Here is a 26,122-nt window from a genome sequence, read left to right as displayed (position 1 = left end):
TCAGCTTATTCAGTGTATGGACAATGGGGGACGTTTCCCTACCTTATCTTATTTCCAAAATTGAAATTTTAAATGTTTACTATCATTAAGAAACAAAATAAAAAAATTGATTTATAAAACTTGTTTTATTGTCTATTAAAAAAGGAAGTTACGTTAGGCACCCCGTTAGGCACCCCGTTTTATGATTTTTATTACTAGTTTTTCGAATAAATACTTCGATATAATAAACTTAGATGACATTATTCTTTGCAGAGATGGTTTAAACTAAAGGACTCATAGGAAAGAGAAGTTATGTAGATCCATGGTTCTCAAACAGTTCACATTTTTTATAACCTGAGGAAATATCCATATCTCCATTTTAAAAAAGTTACAATTTTGACTGAATGTTAAGTAAAAAAATTGGGATCATCTTTTTCAATAAAATACATATTTTTGATAATCTTTTTTCCTAAAAGCCATATATTTTTTGATACAGGTTGTATACCCTAATATTCACGAATAATCAATCTAGCTTGTTTTTTGAGTGTTGTCATAACAGTAAGAACGTCTTACTATATCGATTTAATATGATTATAATATTTATTTTTATGGTTTATGTTAATTTTTAACCAAAATATTTTTTTTATATACATCTTTCCTATGCAAGCGAAAAAAATCGATTAATTAAATTTAGAATGTTAATTGTCTAGATACATAACTTCACGCTTTGAATATAATTTTTCCACGTTATTCCATCCATTCATATTTAATTGTCAAATAGACAATTATCAGTCATTGAGGGTCAATTAATATCGTTTATGCTCAATAGATAATTTAATGAAAAATTGACTAACAAGTCATACTTGAAAAAATGATCAGTAGAGATAAATTCAAAAGTTCCAATTGGTTATGACTAGAGCGAGGATATCAAAATAATATGAGATCAAATTAATCTTGAACAAATACTCAAAGTCTATAAATCAAAAGTAAATTTGGATTTAGATAACCCATTCAGTATATATAAATATTTTTAAATATCATTAAGCTATATAAGGTGAATTTCTATTTCATTTAATAAATTTTACTTTTTGTCACGCAAGGTTGGAAATTCTTAAGGCTTTCAATTCCTTTGATTTGTCTATGATGCATTGATGCATATAGAGGAAAGTAATATGATGATGGGAGGGGGCCTGGCTTGGCTTTTTGCAACCAGAAGATCTGTTTTTATTTTATTGGTTAAGCTGTTCTCATTATTCTCTCATTCTAGAAGAGAAAACATATTATTTCTGAATATAAACTATAAAGTTGTAAATATAAAAAACATGTTTGCTCATGAATGACAGAGAATAAAACTGAGGAGTTATAAGTGTACGTCCTTGTTGGACACGGAGAAGGATCGACATCAGAGTAATTCCTTCCTATATCATTGCTAGATACAGAGTAGACACAGATCGTGTTTATTTGCTTAATTTCATAGATACTCGAAGCTAATTGAATTAAACGTCATGATAACTAAGCTTCTCTCCTCCAAAACATTCTTCAAATTCTTAGGGTGACCCCGATAATTTTCTCCCTTTTTTTAAAAATATTATTTTCATCTGTGCTTATGTCCAATTCTTTCTTTTGAGACCTTTAGTTTAATCAAGTAGTGATTGAACAGTAATAACTTGAGATACGGGGTTAATTATTCATTCGATAACGGACAAATAAATCCCCTAAGAAATAACTAAATAAATTAAACTAGCTCGTATGTCAATGCAAATTTTTGCAGCTCGTATCTTAAAAAACACATATGATGGGGTACCTGTGTCTCAAGATATTAAGTAATATATAATAACTACATTATAATATGTGCATAATTATTTAAAAGTTAATTCATCAAACATATGTTTAAAATTCTTGTTAATTGATTGACTTACATTATTTTAACTTGTTATGAAAAGAACGAATTGAAGAATACATCAATGAAAACATATTTTTTGTGAATAAAATACTTTCATATACTAATTATGTTTTTCATTCCAAATTAATAGCCGTACCTACTCTTTAAAAGAATAACAAAAATGTTCAATAAACCGACAATACACAATTGATACATTTTCTTTAATTAAAATAAACTGACGTAAAAGATAATATAAACATAGTGATTCTGATCATTATTATATTTATATCATTTTAAATAAACTTTTTTGTATATAAATTATGATAAACATACAGAAAAACCTGGTTTAACAGCCACTTGTTTTAAGTGAGGCATCTAACTAAGCAGCCTCATCCTGTTTTCAAATTTAGAATTGTTACAAAATAAGAATCTTGGTTTAAGAGATCACTTGCACTAAACAATCTTTTTTTCAGTTTCCCTTCCTTGACATCTTAATAGAGGTTTATTATTAAGATATAATTTAGTGGTAATAAACCAAAGCAGACTCAGAAATAAGAATACCGCTCCGTCCAAAAGAATTGAGACTCTTTGGGGACAAATTATTAAAAACTTATCCATTTAAATTTCATTTTTTTTGTATTCTATAGAAACAAAATGAAGAAATATGTTACTCTTGTCTTGAGGTATCCCTGTTCGTCAGCTGATATGAAGAGAAGGAGAAGAATGCGTGTATTTGAATAGGAGAAAAGAGGAGAGTCATCCCTGATCGTAGGATATTAATTATTATGTTTATATTAATGTGGATTTGTTTAATTATTAGTTATATATTTATTGCACTTATGTAAATTGTAAGTATGATATATTTAATTAATTAATGATGTAATTTCTATTTTCTATTTTTATATTAGCAATAATCATCTTGAAATACACAAATCAATATGGTGTTCATCCAACTAAATGGGATAGGACAGGTAAAATTATGGAAATCGGAAAGAATGATCAATATATCGTGAAAGTGGCTTAATATTTCATTTTCTATCGAATATGGCCGCCATCAGATTACAATACATCGGTGTCAAAAACCCTGTCATACTCTGATGAAGTAATTTTGGACATTGCGGCCGAGGCCTTATCGACGGAGGCCTTAAGGTCCTCAATATTTGGATAGTGTACTTGACAGGCATGACTCTCAATGTACCACAATATAGAGTAATCAAGAGGATCGAGGATTGTGGTAGCCATAAGCTATTGTCCCTGAATTGTCTGTTATCATCGAGGAGCTATCTGCAGTGTTCACGGAGATTTTTCAGGTGGGCCTCAGTGAGGAGAGGCCTCTCACAAACTGTAGAGAGGTTATACCCTTATTATTCTTGATAGCCTTGGGCATTGTAGAGCAGATTAAAGCCTTGTCAATGGCAAAGTCAAACATGGACTCTTTAGATTGTCTTAAAAAGCTTCCTTGACCTCATTTGAGTCCTTTTTTTTTTGGGGGGGGCTTACCACTCCTGAGCTTTCTGGTCATATCATGGCCATCATGTAGGTACTTCTGGACCCGAGAAACAGTAGCCTGAGATACTTTAGTAGCCTTGATGACATCAACGAAGGGGAGTCCGGTGCGCAGTAATCCTCTTCCACCCATCAAGGATAGTTTTTGAATTGATTAAAAAAAGTTTTTATCACAAATAAATGTTGACAGTGTTAGTTATCTCGAACCGTCGGACTTTTTTCTTTACAGTCACCTGACTCCGAGTTATAAGTAACTAAATTTGATCTTAATTTATTCGCACGAAACGGTAATTACTGTTACGTCACGTTTAAATTTGATATTTAGCTTTTATTCAAATGACAGAATACACAAAAAGAAAAAAAACTCGTTATTTATGTATTGTAATGAAGTTATTGTAATCCAAGATGACGGTTAACCAAAACTGACCTAGACTTCCCATCTTAACAATATATTTACTTTCATTACATGGTGATTATTGCCAAGGCGTATCGTTATACAAAAAGCTATGTGGTTATTGCAGATTAGTTTTCCAGTTAATGTGAAAGTGGTTTATCTTTTTAGAGGGGCAAAGAGTAGATAATGAGCTACCAAATAAATCGATGCCTTGTTATCCAAATTGAAAACGAAAATACTGACAGTTCAATAGACACATTAAGTTTCTAGCACTGACACGAGAATTAAAGGGGTTATTGCCAACACCCCACTTTGGGAGAACTTTTATAGTTATTGCAATAACATATATTTGCATTGTCTAAAATATTATAAATATCATAATTTTCGAGAGAAAAAAATTATATTTATTATGAAAAAAAAAATTATTCTTTCAAATATTTATCTCTAAAGTTATTCCAAACTAGTCTGGTTATTCATTTGAATTTAGTCTCTTCCCAAAAATTTTAACTCTAAAATTGGAATTAAGTTTATTGTCTTTTCTAAAAGAAAAATCTTGTCAAATTTGGGTTTATAAAAAAATAAAAGCATTTTGTCTAAATTGTCATAAAAGTCCAACTTGAAAAAAAAAATCCGACTCCGGTGGTTTCTAATGACTAACATATTGTAGACGTCTATAAAGGACTCTCCCCAAATTAAGGAATTTTTGCTTTTTGTTACATTTTGTTTTTTGGTCATATCGCTTTTGTTTACAAAAAATTAATTTTTCAAACTTTTTTTCTAAAAATTTGATTTTCTGTAAATAACTATAAATTATGATATTTTTTTTACAAACAATTTAATATTGGAAATTTAATTTTTTGAATTCTTTTCTAGAAAAATTTAATTTTCCAAATATTTTACCTTAGAAATTAATTTTTTGTGTAGAGGTGTTAATTTTTGGAATTTTTGTAAAGAACTGTGAATTTATGAAAAAAAAAATTCAATTTGGTATAAACATCAATGATTTTTTAAAATCAAAAAAATTTAATGTTTCAAATTTTTTTACAAAAATTTAATTTTCTGTGAATAAATATGGTCTTGGTTCTACACACTTAGAAACTATGTGGAAGGCACTGAATCTCTCGAGGTTAAAACGGCTCAGATGTTCTGTTGATTAAAGTTAAAACAAAATTCTACCAATGCATTGGTTTTCAATTTGCTGAACGTATCTGTATGGGTCCATCTGAAATGTTTGGAGTGGTGAAAAGATAGTGTCATGATTGGAGGAAGATATGCTCAGTATGGAGCTCTATTATTGATAATTTACTAGGTTCAAACGAACCACTTAATTATAATCCTCGACTGAACAGTAGGAGTGAGTTCCTTAGTAGTGCAAGGATTACTTCTGTAGCCCCATATTTATCAGACGGGAGCTCCATGTTGAATAACTTCTTTCTATCACACAGAGCACAGTGGATGTTCTATGGACGAGATTTCAAAAGTAATTATCTCGGTCCACCGATCCTTGCATTCATTGCATTAGAAGTCATTCCTAACAAAATGATCAGGAAAGCTTCGACTGTTTATATTAATTGGAAGAGAAGGATCCGTCATCAATCACAAGGGGAAGGTTTGAATGCCTTTGTATCATCAATGGCATGGAATATGCATATCCCAACGTCATTTTGAAGGACCCATTCACTGACGGACGTCAAAAATGGCTGTAGTACAGACTGGGGACGTCCTGTATTTTTACAAACAAGTCCCTGGAAGATCCTAAGGAGAGAAATTGTTATTTTTGCCAAAAAGAATTGGAGACCTCTTTTCATTTATTCCACCAATGTTTAAAAATTTCCCCAATCCTTAGGATGGTGGAGGAAGAAGTCTAGATAACTTTCATGTGAGATTGAGCCCCTCGGATTGGCTCATTGTAAAATCCTCGCGATATAAGGATAGGTGGAAGATTGGGTGGCTCATTTCCAAAATAACATGTATAATATACGCAGTGAAGCACAAGAAACAAGAGCTCCTTTCGTTGCTCCATGTTTACGTCTAATAATAACCCTCAATTCCTTCTCCATCGATGGGAAATACTAATACACAATGTGTATTAATAATTAATTGTCAGAACTAGCTCAAGATCCTCTATTTATGATATGGTTTATTTATCCGATCTCTAGATTTGCCTGTTTTTTCTTTCTTGTTTTTTATATTTGTGTCGTTGACCGAATATCAATTAAACATGCAGTTGTCATTTTTTTTTTTTTTGTATTTTTTTAAAAATCAGAACATGATAATAATGTTCCCAATGTTTTATAATGAATAAATATATTTAACCGTAAAAAAAAAATATATGTGGATTCTTGATTTTGAAAAAATTTAACATTTGAAATTTAATTTTGAATTTTAATTTTCAAAAAATTCAAAAGCAATCAACCGGAATTATTAAGGGGAGGGGGTATGAGTAATCCCTCATCTTCTCTCTTGTTCCTTATATCCTTCGTTTTACGTTATAACCCTTTATTTTGCTAAAAAAAATTCGTTCCTCTATGCTCTATCCATGAAATCTGGATTTCTTTGAACTAAATTATTGGTCCTTTAAGAAGCTTTATAAAATTAGGTTGTCATGTATGAATCATATCCCTTTATTAAAATATCCAATTCATATGAGGTAAAAAGCTAGGGGTAATTTCAGCGGTTCCAAAGGCCTCGTGTATCCATCTATTTTATTAATTATTATTGATTTTTTTAATTAAAACTAATAACTTTCTTGCTATTGGCCGCCTCCCTGGCTTCTTCCATAGGTCCGAAAAGGAAAGTCCATGCTTACTTTTTTTGAAGTAATTAAACTGCCAAAAACTCTGACCAATTTAAGAAATGCGACCGTATCAAAATTGAAAACGTACACTAAGTATTCAAAGCACTAGCAATCCAAGATATTATTGCATATTTATCCTATGGGTTTTGTTTTCAAATTTCAAAAAATCAAATGAAAATAATGAACTTAATCTATAACCATTTCCTCCTTTTTGTTCACAATTGAAACTATAACTTATATTTTAAATAACTAGCGGTTAATTTTGTTATGTTGACCAATGAAGAAGTGAATATATTTTGTTCCGAGTAAAACTTGAACAAAGCCAAAAAAAGAAATAATCATAATCAATTGTTAATTACAATAATAATGCTTTGATTAACAAAGGTATAAGAAATTTTGATCAGATCAATTATTTTTTTTATTAAAATGGTATGATACTTTTCCAAAGATGGTTAAACATTTTAGTGTACAAAAAAACATACATTCTTTTTTATAAAAATATTTCTACTTTTTTCACTTTTGTATTGTTAAAATATAGAGTTCTACTTTTGATGTATGAATAAATTATACATGTATTATCATTTCTTTCTTTTTTCATAGGTGGAACTTTATATAGCTAATTAAAAGGTTTATCATCGAAATATTGTTCATAGATACATTCTTAATATTTAAGTACAATGGTTAGATATTAACTATGTTTTTTTATTTTTTGTCAATTTGACATTTTACATTTGTTATTCTACTATAAAACTTTTTTTCATTTTTTAAGAAAGGGGTTCTGAATATAGTGAAATTCAACATCAAGATTGAATTTATTGACATATTGTACGATAAGAGGCTAGTAGAATTAATATAAATTCTTGAAAAAGAGAAGGAATGTTTTTTTTTTTTTTTTTTTTTTTTTTTTTTTTTTTTTTAAATAGTAAAAGAGATGAAGGGTTAGGTAAGATTGTGAGCCCTGTTCTGGAGACTTAGGTATATTTTTCTTCTGGAAACATTTTTGTGTTCGCCTATTTTAATAAAGTGTAACTGGCTTTAAACCAAAAAATATTTTCATAGAAAACTTTTATAATATCATCAAAATAACTATTAAAATAAATTTCTTTAATTTAGTTGATTTTTCTTGGCATCCAAAATAATAAAGTTTTTGTACCTTAATTTCACATTGTGAGTTAATCAAATTAATTTTTTTATAAATCAATAGAGAAAAAAAAGAAGCCTCATATGTATGCCATGTAGAGATCAGGGCCGAAGTATAACGTTTCGCGCACGTACAGATAAAATTAAGCTCATCTGTACAAACAATGTATTCAACTAAAAACATAGAATATGTAAAAAGAACCTGGGTATTTGCAGTTAACTAATTATTTGAGAATCATTATTTTCTTATTTAAAATACTATCTATAAACAGAGCTTTCAAACCCGTTTGGTGTGAGATTTTTAATCTGACTTTGTGACGTCACAATTATGTCAATCAATTGACCAGTTCCGACAAATAATGAATAATAAGTACAAATTAAAATATTCATTCATTTCCGATTAAACATTAAACTGCACTTTTACCTTCTATTGAAGTGTATATGACGGGAATGAGTGGCTTACATTTAAAACACTATGGTTTTCAATAATATATTTTGAAATGTTTTGATTAATGATGCGTGATAAATTCAATGTGTGGAGTAGAGTGTTTGCTATTTTGTAAAGTTGACCAAATCCAAAATTACCACCGATCACGAGATGTATTTAAGTGTTTGTAATGATATTCTAAACATTATTGATGTGCCATCAAAAATCAAAGTTCCGGAGTACCATAAAAAAAAATCTTATTACAATTATGTCCAATAAAAAGAAAAAAAATATTTTATAATTTTTTTAAAAATTTGTTTCTAATTTTTTTGACTTTATTATGAAGCCGGTTCTGTAAGTTAAAATTCATAATGTAAATATTAATGGCATACAAATATAGATAAATAGTTATGGATTTTCTATTTATTCTGTAACGTATATTGTTATATAATTTTCAAGAGTAAAGCTACTTTTTTACTTTTTCCTGATAACAACAAATTTTATTCTACAATTTTTTTTAGTATTTAACATACAAATGGGCATATCTATTAATAAATCTATTATATTTTTACATTTGATCAATTGTAAAAATTATTGAAGAGTGATATTGATTGAACATACATGAGTATACATTAATTGGCGTGAGACGTGAGAGCCCTGGATACATAATTAAAAACCATTCTACATTGTAAAATATACATCTCTTAATTTATTTTTATAAATTGTATACCATAAGTAAAGAATAATTTTTCAATATCTCAATAAATTTGTTTTTGTTTTTTATTCATTTTGCAACAGGGTTTTTTGTTTTTTTTTTGCCAGTAGAATAATTATTTAGAATACTCTAATGAATAAATGGAGAAGAAAGTCACGCCGTTTTTCTTATGCACACATTGAACAAAGATTACTCTATACATGGTCTATTCAAACTTTTTTTCTTTACTAGTTGGTTGAAATAAAGTCATTTTTCTTTTAAAGAGTAGAATAGTTATAAAATGAAAAGAAGGAATTAAATTAAAGCACTCGAGTAATGAATGTATCAAGGAATTGAAAGAATTTCCCAACGTAGTAATAATTAATATTTTTAGTTATTTTGATTCTTTAAGACATTCGCTATACAATTGTATTAAATCAATTATCTTTTTCATTTCCAAACTATTCTACTATTAAGTTCAGTGCAGTATACCTTCAAATACGTAACATTACATTCACTTTGTTGAACTATCTTTTTATATGGTAAACATATTATGTTACTATAATACATACAGTAGAATAACTCAAAGTTGGGATTATTATTCAGATTATTGATCCAATTTTTTATTGATTATTCTCTCTTTCTCTTTTGTTCTGAGTTACAATCAAATCTGATTTGTTTGTAATGTGTACATTGTCGTATATGAAGCCCTACTTTCAGCACTAGAGAAATATGAATGGAAGACGTACAGATCTAGATTATTTGAAATAAATAACATCTGCAAATATGTAAATACCTAACTGTATTGATACAATAATATTAATAAAGCAAAATTTGTCTGGATACTTGGACCAAATTGTTAAACCAGTTACTTGGATAACAAATTATAGCGAATAAAAAAGGAAATTAATAAATCCACATAAATAAGTGAACATTGGATTTTTTATTATTATCATATCAGCCTCTTACTCATTTTTTCCTCATCAAAAAAATGAAAACAAACCAATATTACAGCGGAACTATAACTTCTAACACCAAATACTTTTTTGTAAATGATATCTATATTATTGATGTTCCAAATAAGTTATTTTAGTGTTAAAAAAATTAAAATACCAAGGCCTTATTCATTTTCAAACAAAACCCTCAAAATATGGTCGTTTGTAACCTTTAAATGCAATTTTACCCTAATTAAAAGATAAGATATAAAATATAAGCACATGTTTGAAATCAGTCTAAAATTTTACGAAGAATAAATTAATTTTGATATATGTTAGGGATTTTTTCTTATTCACTAGTTGGCTCAAACCTCTAAAAAGTGTAAAAATACACAAAGGTTCCGAAAAATTACAAAAATCAGATTGAGTACGAAAAAAACAATTCCAGATTTGTAAGCTGCATGTCAAGTACTACTATGTTTATAAGTAGCTAATTTCAAAATAATGAATACAATAAGAAATAAAAATGCAAAATATTTTTTTTAAATAATCATAACTACTTAAAATTTAGTGCTATTAGTTAAATAAATTGAAAATAGTTTATGACTGATTTACTTTTGATGATGGAACTTTATTTATTTTTAAAATAGATAAAATTCATTTTATAATATGTACTAAATTCATTTTATATATTTACAATGGAATTACTTATGCTTTTTCAAATGTTTTTTGATTTATTTTACATAGAGACGATTAATGGTTTGGAAAATGAAAAAATCTCAATTCCTTTTGAAAATGCACAACATTGCTACATTTATAGAGACAATTTATTTTTAGTGCATATAAAATTTAATCTATTTTAAATGAAGAAAGGATTTTTTAAGACCATAATTATTAATTACTTTTAATTCCTTCATGTGACTATTCTATACTTTAAAAAAAAAGATTTATAAGTTTTCCATTTTTTTTATGATCAAAAGTTTAAAAAAAGATCAAAATAAATCAATTTTCAAGTATTTAAAGTAATAGTTGATTTTTTTTAAAGTTATGACATAAGTATGTTTAAAAAAATATTTGATAGCTTTTCAATGATGTATTTATTATACTTGCCCATCGTTGTTTTAGTTTGCATTATATCACGAATCAAAAATTCAACAAAATACTAATTGTTTCATCTTTGAAATATCAGTGCTCTGAGTTGTATTGAATTACAAATACGAAAATTTCAGAGTAGGATAATATATTATCATTATCACGTTTCAAATTTTACTAAAATCCTTTGATGCTGTCCGTCTTTGATGCGGGCTCAAACAATACTTAGTCAAACAATTTCATAACTCTCAAAAACTTATATTTGTAAAAAATCTTATCTTTCCAACGCCAACCAGCGTAAACCAATCACTTTTATACAACGCAACATATAGCAAATTAAACTATTGGAAAAATAATGGGTTTCTTTTAACGACACCTATTATTATTTTTTAGATGGCCATTGTTTTGTTTTTTTAATTGGTAAACTGAAGAATGAATTTTCTATTCCACGGCTATGGTCATCATTATTTAACTCCTAAGTAGTGAAATATTTTCTAATAAGTTCAATTATTTTAATAACCTGATTGAACATTCGTGTTTGCAAAGAAAATATTCCGAGTAGAATTGGGGTTGATATCGGAACAATTCTTACCAATGTTTGTTCTTTATTTATTTCTACCCCCCCCCCTCACCCCATCTCTCGTCACAACCGATTGTAGTTGATGTAACTGAACGTCATGACAACTAAGCTACCCTCTTCCAATACATTTTTCCAATTTTCAGGGTTACCACATGTTGATTTTCGGTTTCAATTTTTTTAATATGCCCAAAATACAAACGATTTTAATCACTACCTATTATAATAGGTGTGTAGTTAATACCTAGCTGATTATTTTCTATGTTATCCCCAATATATAGAAATATATGAGTATTGAAAGAAATCCTATCAATTTTCTTCTCAATACAAACATCACAGTTACCCTAGAAATCCATTTTCAATTAATTGAAACCTTGTAGCACATGTAGTTATTACATTTTCTAGCTTAAAAAAGATGTGGTTATATGCGAACTAAATATACTTCTTTAGAATTATATTTCTCTTATTAATTAATTTCCCTTTTGCTTTCAATTAGAAAAAATTGTAAGAAGAGGTATTATCGTATTCAAAATAATAGTTATTTTCCCTTTCATACTTATATGCATCATTCTCAATATACATATCAGTTGAAATAAGAAAAATAATCCATATTAATATAACCAAGTTTGTATGTCTGCTTGTTTGTCTATGGATGACTCCTTTTATACAACGAGCGTATGTATCTAAAGTTGAGCACGTATATAAAAAAAATGAAAGGAGAGTACATTCCAGCTGTTGGAAAAGTTTCGAAATGTTTTTAAAATTAATATATAATAGCTTTCGTAGTCATTTTTTGTAACATCTGATTTAAAATTTTGGGTGTGATAGTTTTAGCCGTGAAGTCAGCTGTTTAGGTCAGATTAAATACTCTTCAGTGGAAAATGGAAGCCAAAAGAAATCAAGTAGCCGTGCTGGTCACACCAACATCATCATCATTCTCTTGGTCAGCAACCAGGCAGTATGGAGAGTAAGGAATCGGAGTTTTCTCTCAGGATCCCATTTTTCATGGATTTATCAAGATTTTTATATTTCTAATTTTTTCTGTTAATAAAATACTCAACAGTGATGGTTTTCTCATCGCTAAAGAAAATTAACCTGTTTCCATGATGTTTAAGATAATTGAGGATGCGGTTAAAGCGCTCGAGACGAGTGTTTTTGCTAGAGGGTGTTTTTCAAGCCTTATTTTAATTTGTTAGATTGGCTTCAAAGCCCTCTCAGGTAACTTCTGGAGTTCGTTTGATTTGTCTACCACGTGGAGATTTTTCTGCAATGTTATCTACAGCTTCAAGTAATTCCTTACCCTCCAGACTGTTTGCTTGATGACTGAAAACATGTTTATGAGGATGGTGTGTCCGGCGCAGCCGAGAACGGCAACATCCTTTCTTCTGGCTTCTATTTTGCACTGAAAAGTATTTCATTTGACCTTAAAATGTGAATTATAATTATAAAACTATCGTTCCAAAAATTTCGAACCGAATGTTTACAAAAAAAAATGCCTACAAAAACGCTTAAATATTCATTTTAAAAATATTCAAAGTATTTCTTCTTAAGTAAGAGCCCTTCCCCAAATCCTTTCACATACCTTTTATAGTCCAATCACTAACATGAAGAGCCTTGCCATGTTACCTGAGCAACTTGGCTGGACTTTTGATGATCGTGGAATCCACATTCATCATGATCGTGATTTTCCAACCCCTACCGCAGACATGGGCCTTTCAAGGCTTTGACCTGAAGCCACCATGTTTTTAATATTGTAAATAAGACTCCAGGAGTACCAACGACCTTCATGGTCTCCTTGACACTCACTTGGGCGTGGAGCAAATCAAAAACCCTTTGCCTTTTCTCCTCCATTCTGACAACTGTTAATTTTGAAAGTTTTTTTGTTGTTTATCAAACGGAAAAGTCAATTTAACATCGGAGCTTACTACTTTAAAATATCCACCCTAAAGTAACCCAGGTTGATTTGAAGTCAAGTATACATTTTTATTTTGCACACTGTATCTTAAGCTCAGCGCTTCATATTAAAAAATAAAGAAAACATATCTGTTTTTTGTGGCCTAATAGTTTCGTACATTCCGGGTACTCCCGCTAGTTGTTTATTAAGCAAGGTTTGATAACTATGAAATCGTTTTAAAAATGTTGCATGAAATACTAATCAAAAAGAAAAAAGTGCGGGAAAGAAAAAAATAAACAAAAGCTTAACTAAATGGTAATTTTTTAATTCAAATATATGTACATAAAAAAAAAAATTATGATGCTTTTATCTTAGCTATTCTTCAATCTTCTGTTTAAATCAAATTTAATATACCTAATTTAAAACGAAATAAAAGAAAAGTCAAACATTAAAGAAAACACAAATTAACAAATAAATGGAATGGCATAAGAACATATTATTTTCTTATAAGAGGTAAAGAAATTTCTATAATTTGTATTTGAAAAAAAATAGCCGAATAAAAGTTGTGTAGACTGTAAACAATCCTCAATTCCCCATCTTCCTGCGCCTCCCGTAGCCTCCTCTCACCGGAATAGCTTTGGATTTATGAATTTTTTTTCAAAAACATGTAAAATTAGAAATTTCATTTTTTTAAATTTTAAAACTAAAATAAATTAAATTTTCAATTTTTTTTCCACAAATTTAATTTTCTGTGAATAGATATGGATTTTTGAATTTAAAAAAAAATTACATTTGAAATTTCTTATTTTAAATTTTTCTGCAAAAAAAAAAAAAAAAATATTACATTTTTTTTCCAGAAATTTAATTTTTCGTGAATAGCTATGGATTTTTGAAATTTTTTAAAATTCAATATTTTTTAAACCAAGCCCCTTCCCCATATAATGATGTGGACGCCTAGTTAGTACATGTATGTATTTGTAACGTAATTCCTTTCTATTTTCAGAAATAATGAATTGAGCACAAAAAAAAAGATAAATAAAAAACCTGGATTTTTATCCTGCAAAATATATATTCTATGTGCAAAACCGAATTATTTTTTTCCTTCAATAAAAAGTAATTTTATTAAATTTTTGCCATTTTATCTACTTTGCATAAACTTTTTTCCTTTAATTACTTATATTGTTTTACATAAAAGCAAGGGAAGTATGAAGTTTCTTTCAAGGAGTTAATGACGTTAAGGAATCTTGAAAGAGTTATAACAATTATTTCATTTTTTTAGATATAGAGAAAAATTAAAGTTATGATTTTTTTAAGGTTTTCAAAGTAGTTAAAACCGAATAAGAATATTTTATGCATAATTAAAAGGCTTTATCTTCTATATATAATTAGAACCTATTTTTGATCTAATATATATTATTCACTCTAGCATATTTTTTGAAGTTTGGAGATTTAATTCTAACTAAGTATACCTACTCTAGGACTAATTTAATTACATGCTGAAATTTAAAAAGCCAGTGGAAGTCGGATATTTCAAACTTCAGAAGACCAAGTTTGTTTAAGAAGGGATAAGTTCAAGTTATTAAAAATCAAAGACAACGATTACAATTTTTGTAATTTTTTTTTTTTTTTTTTTTTTTTTTTTTTGTGCATTCAATACCATTTTCATAAAAATTAGTAGATTCATTTAATTAGTTTAAACGAATTTTTAAACATTTTAACAATAAAATAATAGTCTGTGGGTGTTTAGGAAGAAAAATAAAGTCAACTGTTAACAATCTATTAGAGTTTGAAGAAAAAAATTGAAACATATATAGATATTTTACTACAAGGAGACTCTTTTAAGGTTTGAAACATATGTTTCTACTGGAAATTTATCTCAAACATAGAAAAATTGATTTCAAGATATCCCTGAATGCTCTTTGAAAACTGATACAATACCAATAATAAAAAAAAATCATACTGTGAATCTTTGTAAAATATATATATTAGACATACCTATTGACTATTGTGTTGATTGATTAAATAGAAGTTACGAATTATAGAAAAAAAGAAATAGTCACAATTATTCTGAATTAGATATAAAAAAAGCTTAAACCCCAAAAGTGTTTTTTTTGCTTGAAAAACTTTTATCAAGAAAAAACGATCTGAAATGCATTAATAATTATATCAGGAGGTAGGAAAGCCAATGAAATCAGACGTTTTCATTTAGTTTTCATTATACATTTATTTGTCGTAGAGATTAATTTTGAATGTACCTCCAAAATAACTCACTCCCCCCCCACACACACACCACCAAAAAATAAAAAAACATCCAACAACTTTAGTGAATGCAAAAACATCCTAGTTGTAGATATAGTGTTCAGTTCAAAATCAGCTAATACCCTGAGGGGATTAAATTTAACTCCATATGGGTTCCTCATTAATTCATCCCAAAATCTACTGTATGTCTCATAGCTTCTGTTTAGAAGAAGTAAATATACAAATAACACATGGAATTACTTTGTCCATAACTAGTACGTGTACCGTAAATAATTGATAAAATATAATAGGACTAACTTAATAAGTTCCATGAACAAACCAATGTTAGTATCTGCCAATAAAAAAAAAATATTTTTGTCAAAACTTGATAGACATTAAAATATAATATTTTAAATATGTGTCTTTTTCGAATTTATATGAGTTCCGAATGAGAAGTTCCTTCGTAATAAAGATGAATACAATCTTAAGATTTTTTTTTTTGGCAATGTTTTTGGATAATTCATTCATTAGCTTCTAAAATTGTGAAGACCTGAATAAATCATTTTTTTTTTTTTTTTGCTATTTCCCAAAATCTAATATACAATATCTGTTTTACAAGAGCATGATGCATTCCTTTATTAGGATATCAAATCAATAAAAAGAAAAAAATACATATAGCTTTGAATCAAGACAAAAATGTCATATGAATCAAAGGTTTACTATCATAGCATTGGACAACGACAATGATTGGAGAATGCGCATACTTTTCTATAAAGATCGTACTCCAAGAGGACCCGTCGATCGAAGTGTTTGAACGTCATCTCAATCAGTATGTTTTGTAAATTCATCTCTCCATAGAAGCTTACTGAGTTTTCAAACCCCAACAACTATCCCTATCAAAATGAAGAGGTTTTGTGATTTAAAATGTGTCTTATTTGTAGGAGTGAAAATGCCCTGAGTAAAATTTTTTTAGAAGCACGAAAATTAAAAACGTGGCATTTTTTCTCACTCAAACAAGAATTTTTTTAAATCACACTGACAGTAGAATGGAGGATAGACACGTTCCTGACTATGTCCTTGCGAAATATAAAGTGGGATTTGTACATAGGGATAGAAAACATTGATTGATGATGTGAATAAGAAGTTGAAACCTTGGGTGTGGAGCAAAGATCCAAATTATAGTAGCAATAAGTAGTAGGTACGTTAACAACAGAGGGTACTTTAAATATTTTTATGTTTTTACTATTCCAATTTACATTTGATTATATATTTTTTATGCAACCCTATGGTTTTTTTTTATAAATATAGGATGATTTAATACCAGAGATTTGGAGTGATTGATGTATAAATAACTATATTTTCTATTGTTTTTATCAACTAACTTTCTGTTCTAAAAAATCCCTTACTTCTATTGAGCGCAAGTACTCTATGGGTTTTATATCTATGGATTTGTGTTTATTTCCTTCCTTTCATATCTGGTAGTAAATGTTTCATTTGATTACATATTGTCACTGTTATGTGATTTATAACTAATAAGAACGAGCACCTAGGCTGTTTACGAGCTTACATAAATAGCTATTTACTTTGACTTCAGTATTTTAACTAATGAAAACAATATTTTGATAAAAGAGACTTTATTAGCTTTATTTGGACTTAAAGTCTAAAATTTGATATATATTTAGATTCAGAAATTAGTGACTTAATTATCATTATATATATAGGCTAACAATATAATTTTCAATCGGGATATTTAGCGGAATATTGTTATAATTAAATTAAATTATATTTTATGTATTTAAAAAAACATTCGCAATTTCACATTAGTTTCATTTGAAAGCCATATAAATAATTACATACATGTAAAGTAATTATTGATTTCAATTGAATTAAGTGTAGATGTACACTTTAACTTAAGTTTCTCAAAGTAATATGTAACTTAAGCAAATTATGTATTTAAATGAAAGTATTAAAGAATATCTGTAAAAAGTTATATTTGTTTTAATTCATTTACTCATAAAATACAATGTTTCAAAAATATATTTTATCTCTTTCATCTAGGTAATTCAAAACATAAAATTAACTGATTTTTTAATAATAAGGGTTGTCTTATTTCAAGGTTATATAAATTTTTTTTTAGATTTCATTGTACATCCATACCATGAACAAAAAGAGTACCAGTTACGATTCGGACCGTGCTTTTTATATGTAATTCAACAAATTGATACAGAAATATAATTTTGACGTTTCTATATCATTTATTTAGAATATTTTATCGTCTAATATTATTCGAACTCTAGATCTTTGATTTTCATTATATCAAAAGAAAAATAAACTCACAAACAAATTAATTATATTCCTCACAAAACGTAGATTATATTGTTAAGATATTATAAGTTTATGGAATTTCCATCAATACATTAACTTTCATCAATATATTAAAAATTCTTCGTTTTTTGTATTGGTCTTTAATTCAATTTGTAGAATTTACCACTTTTAAAAAATATCGTCATTAGATCATGCAATTGCCTGTAATACTCTGATAAAGGGTTAAAACAGAAGTGTATTCTAATAATAAAATATTGTACATTAAAAGAAAATACTTAAAATATGAGATCAACATGAGCTTTACATGTATATGCAACAAATGGGTCATATTAATAGCCTCAGATATTTGTTAATATTTATTAAAAGGGAGATGTCATAAAAATAAACCAAGTAGTATATAACCAAGTAGCACATCGATGTCCAACGTCATCAATAGCTGGAAAATGTGTTGGTCATTTTTTTTTTTTTCGCTTGAGGCAGTATTTTGTTATTATTTCCACCTTCAAGAGAATAACGACTGTAGCTACTAGCTAGAAACTAGAATATATTCGTGTATATATAAATATATAGCTAGAGTTGAATTATTTTAGTGATAAATTATGTATGTGATAGAGTTTATCTGGGATAATATATATATATATATTCCATGATAAATTAAAAGAGATAAAGTATATAAATTATGCTTGAATTTGTGTTCCTTCTTTCCAAGTTGTTTGGAACAAAGCTTTTATTTGCTTTTTAGGTTTAGATTAATTTATGGTAAAATAATCATTTCACTCATGTATCGCCATTGGTGAGGATCGTCAAATAAAGAATCCGCCTATGTAAAAGACGTAAAACTCATCAGAATCTAATAATAATAATAAATTAATTGAAACAATACATCGACAATAAGTGATTTTAATTTATTTCCATTAATGGTTTGGTATTAATTCTATGCTCCTTTGGTTTTTATTAAATTGGATATCTCGTTCATCACTATTTAGGGTATGTATTTGGAATGTATATCAAAACGTTATACGGTTACATTATGTATCATGAGATCCATGTATAAAAGCGCATTTAAGTTCAACTTTTCCTTCTTTCACTTTTCTTAAACTGCAATAAAACTACTAACCCTACAATAGCGATGCTGAAGCAGTGGTGCCTTCAGCTCTCCTGATTTCATCTCTGAAGGAACACAATTGTATTCTTGAAATATATTAAAGGTAAATTTGCGTATAATTTGAGCAAAATTTCAACTTCTAGGAATATCTATGTGTAATTTTATCTCCTTGCTCCAACCACCTGTCCGAAAAAGAGATGCTAAACCCGGTTGTTGAAGCATCGGTATGAAATTCTAAATATGGATCGAATTCCCAGAGGATATGAGAGCGCGAGTCTTTTATATTTGACCACCATTTCTAGTCACTCAGACTCTTAGATGTCAATCTGATTGACGGCATATATGGGCATGATAGTGGACTCCTCACCACTGGGAGGACTCAGCTTCAATCTTTCCTCTCTGTTTCTTTGGTTTGGTGTGTTTAGGAAGTCTGTTATTCCCTTTGATGTTTGTGGAGCATCAAGTAACTTCCCGCATGCATCCTAAGGATCTCTTTTAGAGGTGTGGGCGGCCTTGCAGTTCTTCTCTAACTATTTTGCCACGGCTTCTCTCCTGGTGCTTGTTCCTAAACATGCACACATCCTTTTGTTTGATTCAACAACACTCTCAAGCATTTTGATGGTCTTTGCTTTCATACCTTAGCTATGATTAGGTTCCAGTTTAAATTCAGAGGATGTGGTTGGAACAGCAACTGACATTATATACTTTTAACAGAGTGACGTTATTTAAAAAGCGACATCTTGCGAAAAAATATTGACCATACTATGTTCTCAAGCTGACAGTCGCGTTGAACTACAGGGATAAATTCTTTAATCAAATCTAGATTTATTCTGAGAGGAACAATATTAACATTATCTCTTCTATATACATTATTATTATTATACGATTAGACGCCATTTTATTATTAAGTTTCCAAGCGTAATAAATTATGTCCAACAACATTTTCCCCACCTTGTATTTCGATACTCGATATTTTCATCATGACATGACACTTTGTTGCGTGGTCAAGTATGAACAAGAGATGGTTCTTAATTTTTGCCTATTGGAATGCAATTGTAAATTAAGGCCTCAAGAAATCCTGTGAAAAGAGAGGTCGATACAGTGGCTTTCTTCCCCAAGAAGTTATATTTCGTAAGGATCTGTCCTTGAAAATGGTGACAATTCCCATAAATTCTCTCGAAATGTGTGTTCTTTGATATTTTTCTTGAATGGATGAAAAAAAACTGCAGGATGAAGCTCTAAATTGAAGGGGAGCCTCTCAAGTATGTGTGCTAAATCACTTTTTCTTTATGATGGGAATGTCCAAAATTACCCATGGAACTTAACTTACTCATTATCCGGAAAATGGCCAGACTTTGAGAAAAAAATAGAACTATTGAGAATCCATCAAACAGCCCTTATAATATGAGTGACGGTAAGATATCAAGATATTTCTTGAAAACATCTTAAATGTGTATGGTGTTTTTACTCTTGGAAGGTTACCTTCTCATTCCGACTTCAAGGATGTTGGTTTTTCAAGCCATAAAAGTTAATACATATTATACCAGAAATATGTTCAATCATTCAAGATTTTGTTTATGAAAGATATTGCTGATAAAATACATTAATTAAGTAGTGGAGGACAGCATGTCCACAATTAGGAACTATCGGAAGGCAGAGTGACGTTTGTCATATATATTACGATCCTTCAAAAACTTTAGTCTCCTAGCTTAGGGAGTCCATCATATAAAAATCCTTTAGACGATAGGACATTAAAATTGATAGTTTCATGAAAAATCATTTGGATAGAAATAAAAGACTTCAACACACGAGTCAGTTACGCTAAATATAATAAGGATGAGGTTCAATTGTTGACAATGGACTTTTCGGTGGCTAAGTCAATTCCATATTCGTTTATTCAAAGAGGAAATACTCACTTCTTACCTTTATATAAAATCAATTTATTTGCTGTTGAAGATGAAGGTGTAGGAACATCTCACACATACATGTTTGATGAAGCGGAACAAGTATATATGTTATAAATCGTATTTTTTATAAATATTAATATTTTCTTATTTTCTTCATACTTATTACAGGAAATTTGCAAGAAACGTTTGAATTAAAAGGAATAAAAGAATATCGCATATTTATGTAATCGTAAAATTGAATGTGTGGTCCAACAGTAAAGAAATTGAATTGTTAAGGCTATTAAAGAATAGTATTTCATATTTCGATTCCTGAAAATTATTTATTACAAGAAGAAGATCTTTTAACAGAAGAAAGGAAATAATATCTAGAAAGAAATATAGCTCTTCTGATCAATTGTGAAAACAAGAGGGGAAAAAATATCAATGGACTTATGGAACACTCTTCAAGCCTTCTAACTAGATCAACCTTGTCTACCTCAAATCCTCTTTCAACCCTAAACTCTCTTTCAACCTTTAATCCGTTTCCTAACTCAAGTATTAATTCTACCTTAAGTCAATTTCATACCTCAAATTTTCCTTCTACCTTAAATCTGTTTACTACATCAAGCCTTCTTTCCACTCCAAACTCTCATCCCAGCTTTAATATGTTATCTACCTCAAGTATGTTGCTTAACTCAAATGCTAATCGTACTTGAAGTCAATTTCCTACCTCAAATCCATGTGTTACCTCGATCCCTCTATCAACCTTAAATCCGGTCCTTACCAAAAGCCCCACTCTTATTTGGAACTGTTTCCTATCTCAAGACCTCTTATGTTTAATCCACTTCTTTCCTCAAGTCCTCTTCCTACCTGTTCAGCATCGAGAGTTAAAGAAAATAACTTCAATTATAATGGGTTTTCTTATAGAAGCGATATTTAAATAAGAAAAAGAGAAAAACATAGATAGTGTAAATTTTGCTAAAAAAACATTTAAAAGAGTCGTGTAAAAAATTGATATGTAAAAAAATTAATAAATAGTTGAATCACTGTTATCTCGATGCTAAGGTTCTTTATTTATAAAAAAAATCTTACATGCTAAAAAATTAACCCCTGTATAACACATTAAGATGAAAGTTTCATTTTTTTTTTTACCGCAGAACATGATAATAATTGCGTGTAGTTAAGTTAAAGAATTCCTATTCGGCTTTAAAAAAATAGAAATGCAAAGAAACATTCAGCTTCTAATGGATGAAAACGTTAATAACTGCTTTCAAATGGTAGATAATTTATTGTAAATAAATAAGCTTTGTGTCAGTTTTTGGCTTACGCGAGGTCCTTAGACAGGGATGTTTCCCATTATCCAAGGTAACAGTCTATTTCATATAATTGTAAAAATGAAATGACAAAAAGCTTAGAAAAAATAAGATGATATATAAATATTGTTTAAAATATTTTTATCATGAATTTACAGAAATATTAATAATTTATTGTAATAATACCCCACGAGTTTAAAAGATACAAAAAACCCAAATTTTATGAATTATAATAAATATGTCTTATTTTTACTGTAAGTACATACAGTCGATGTCATGTGTTATAAAGTAAATATTTCAATTGAAAGATAGAAATAAAATTCAAGCTTAAATATGCATAATGAGCCATTTTCCTTTAAAATAAAAACACTTTATTTAGATCTAAATCACATTAAATTTATATTTATTTTGGTTTTTAAGTTCATTCAAAATATAAATAATTAATTAGTGTTTCATTTTCAAAAGTGTATTAAATTAATGATGGTGTAATTCAGCCACAATTTGATTTAAGCTATTGGATACATCCCAAAATATACTGCATTTATCTAGTACAGGGCCTCTCAACAAACTATTAAATACTGTTTATTTAAACGATATTATAAACAAGGGGTGCTCAAAAAGTAAGGTGACTTTGTATTTTGAGGAAAAAATATTTATTATTCAACAATACTTATATTGTCTCCTTCAAAGCAATCCACCTCAGAAACAATACACTTGTGCTAACGCTTTTTCCAATCCTCGAAGGTTTTTTTGGTATAGCCTTGAGTTATTTCATGATGTAGTCTTTATCTTTTCAATCGTTGCAAATCTAGATTCTTTCTTAGGCCTCTTCAGTTTTTAGAGAAAAATTAAAAGTCACATGAGGCCAAATCCAGTGAATATGGTGACTGAGGCATGATTGTGGTGTTGTTTTTGCCCAAAGAAAATTTCGAGAGCAAAGAAGAGTGAGGAGAGGCATTATCGTCATGAAAATCCATAAATTAATTTTCCACAATATTTGACGTTTTCTTCTCGCAAGTGGCTCTGTATTGACCTCACGACGATATGGCAAGAACACTTGATGCAGTACGCCAATATAGTCGGAAAAACTTTGACATTTGATCGAGCTTGACAAGCTTTTTTTGGTGTTGACTCACATGGAGTCTTCCATTGGAACGATTGGGCTTTGGTTTCAATATCATAACCATATCCTCAGCACGAGTCCTCAGCAACTTCTCTAATAGTAATTTTCTCACTGCTTCAACGTTTTTACAAGTTTTGATGTGCTTGGGCCTCCAGAGCGAGCAATTTGTTCAAGCTCCAGGTGTTACAATCATAGGAGAGCCAACAATTATAGGGAAATTTTACTATTAAAATCTCATTTATATAAATAAATTTATCATATATTTATAATAATAAACACATTTTTTTTTTACATTTTGGATGATATTTCAAATTGGTATTTATCAGTATCTTGCTCCCCCCCTTCTCCTCAGCACTTAAAAAAATTTCATCTCTAGGTTTAATTATACCTAGAGATGGGTTTTTGTAAGAACACGAAGAGAAGGTGGGACCGAGACATATGGTACACCTGTATTAAAACCCTTGTTAATGGCAGCTGCCTTTTTTATGATTTTGAGGGAGAAAATGAATTACTTTCTACATTTAAAATAGTATTAGTAATTCATATTGTAGTTTATAATTATTTATCTCTGGCAATGCTATGAAAATATTCACCGAGGGCCCTTTCAACTTCCCCAAAACAAATTTCTTTATGTTTGTGAATAGAGGGAAGTCTAAGGATGCCAAATCAGAAGAATAGGGGGGATGGCTACGCAAATAATATCCCAAATCCTGTAGTTTTCCATTGCCAATGCACTTTAGTGTGGAGGTGCGCTGTTTTGGTGAAATATGATTTTTTTTTCTCGCGAATTTTGCCATCCAGTTGATCAAGAAGGTTGGGGTAACATTTCCCTGTAATTGTTCTGCCTTTTTAAGATAATTTCCAACGTAGTTGCAGTTTTTTGACCGTCCTTCACGTTTGAGATATTCATGGGTTGTGCGACAACGTTTACACTCTGCTGCCCACTTCTTAAAAAATTTCATGGAAGTAACAAAGTCCCACTAAACTTTTGTCAATTTCGAATGAATTTTCTTGGCGGTTAATCCATCCAAAATGAAGAATTTTATAATTGCAAAATATTCAATTATATCCATTTGAACTGAAAATACGAAATGTTTACTGAAACATTTCGTATAAACAAACTACTTCATCAAACCAGCTGAAACCAGCCATAAAAAGGTATAATCTTTGCACCTAACAGAAAACATATTTTTTTGGCAATTGCATCACCATCTCTATCTCTGTCCGTGAAATTTTCACCATATCTTAGTACCTATAAAATAATTGAAATAAAATTTTATCGACTGATTAATTAGATAAAATTGTATTCATCATAAGAGACATGTAAAGGGGAAATTATCTCACTGTAACTCTTGATTCCAAAAGGTGTTCTTTTTTTTAAATGTATATCAATAAGTATCTTCTTGTACATCTTATAGATAATTAGATGAGAGTAGATTTAATTCACTGTCTATATCATATACATATTCTTGGTTTTTTGGGAGTAGGGAGTTTAAGTTTATATTAATTGAAGAAGTGTTCTTCAACCACAATTTTTTTTCCATTGATTGCTTTCTCAGCTAAAATTGATAGAGAATATGTATGTTTTATTTAACACCATGAAAAAAATTCAGTATTACATTTTTAATAACTTTAGCGAGTTCACATGTATCTTTAAAAACTTATAAAGGATTAGGAATGATCAATAGGCGGGAATTTCTTAGTCCATATTTTTTTATTCAAATGTTGTCTTTGTATCAGTTTTTTTTTTTTTTTTTTTAGATTTTAATATCAATTAAGTCTATGACCGTCTGTTCTTCACTTAGTTGCTGACTTTTATTTTCAAAAATCTAAATTTGCCATTTATATACTTTATGTATATGGATTTCACCAAAAATTCCTAGGTTAGATGGAGTAAATGTAATACTATAATGTTTATTTATACTTAACCAGTTCAACTCCATCTAACCAATTAAAGGAACATTAAAAAAATATATACCGAAATTAGTAGATGAGTAATTCCTTCACTTGCTTATAAAAAACTACGATACATTGTAAAGATAACTCAGCTATAATGACTGCAATTCGAGGTACGAAAAATATATGAAAACATAAATTGAAAAGTATAAACATAGTCATCGATTTAATAATACTTTTAATATTAAAATTAATCAAAGAGTTTTTTTAATTAATGATTAATGATTTTTTTTTTATCGGAGAAAATGCACTGTAACAACAAAAAAATGACAAAGATTAACCTTTTCATAGGAAGTCCAATATATAACAAACTATGATTTTTATCATTGTGATGAAAAATGTATTAAAGACACACACCTTCATAATAAAATAGTCATATATTATGCTATTTAAGAAGCTGCATGAATTTTTTCTTAAATATTTATTTAACTATCTAGGTTTATTAAAAGTATACAAAATGTTGCTATTTGTAGACAAACAACAACAGAAATTTCGGGTTATAAATGTTCTTTTATATTTATCAAGGCAAAAGTATTTTTGTATTTACTGTTGGCTAGAATGAGCTTGTCAGTAACAGGGACGCATTGGGGGGCGCATTTGGACACAAAATACTGGTTCATGTTTTTGTCCGTCAAATAATTTAAAAATTAAATTAAATAATATTATTTATAATTTATATTTATCTATTTAAATCGAATGTAAAAGTACCTAATTTATTCCAGAACAATAATTAGAAAACCCAAATAAATATATTAATAAAGCCCAGAATATAAGCAAACAAGTTAAAAAAAAATTGCGTGGGGACCTCATGGTTTGATACAAAAAAGTTTAAGTTCGTCATAATTACTCCTGAACAGGT

Source organism: Lepeophtheirus salmonis, chromosome 7 (genome assembly GCF_016086655.4).
Source record: "Lepeophtheirus salmonis chromosome 7, UVic_Lsal_1.4, whole genome shotgun sequence".
Lineage (NCBI taxonomy): Eukaryota > Metazoa > Arthropoda > Copepoda > Siphonostomatoida > Caligidae > Lepeophtheirus > Lepeophtheirus salmonis.
Note: the sequence above shows the minus strand (reverse complement) of the source record.